Here is a 615-nt window from a genome sequence, read left to right as displayed (position 1 = left end):
ATTAGCATACCTTACCTTCAAAATCGAAAATTAAACTTTCCATCTGATGGAGTTCCTCTAAGTATTCCTCCAAAATTTTGTCCATTTAGTGCCAAAGTCACAAATGTTTATGTATTTTTTTTAACATTTGTAATCTGATAAAATTCTGGTCAGTAAAATGGCAAATTATACGCCTATAGAAGTAGTCGATATTCTTATAACCTTTGGTGAATGTGGTAGAAATTACAGACTTACAGCCCGTACTTATGCGGAGCGATTCCCAAATCGCCGCCATCCTACTGCTCAAAAAATTATTAACATTGAAAGGAGATCTCGTAATAATCCACTTCATCGCGAAAGGCGAAGGAATAGACTTCATAATAATAATGATCCTAGATTGCTCGCAGTCTATGGTTCATCAAAATCCCCATATTAGTACCCGTCAAGTAGAACGAGAACTGGAAATCCCTCAAACTACGGTACACAGATTGTTACGATCAGTCAATTACCATCCGTATCATATTACTCTGGTACAGGAATTAAATGAGGCCGACTACGTACTCAGGGGTGGCACCTAGTTGGACACGGCTCAATTGGACACGAGCCACTCACTGCGCTTGAGACTACAAAGCTCCT

This window comes from Trachymyrmex cornetzi, unplaced genomic scaffold, assembly GCF_001594075.2.
Source record: "Trachymyrmex cornetzi isolate Tcor2-1 unplaced genomic scaffold, Tcor1.1 scaffold680, whole genome shotgun sequence".
In the NCBI taxonomy this organism is placed as follows: domain Eukaryota; kingdom Metazoa; phylum Arthropoda; class Insecta; order Hymenoptera; family Formicidae; genus Trachymyrmex; species Trachymyrmex cornetzi.
The sequence above is the reverse complement of the archived record's forward strand: the minus strand, read 5'-3'. Positions refer to the sequence as shown.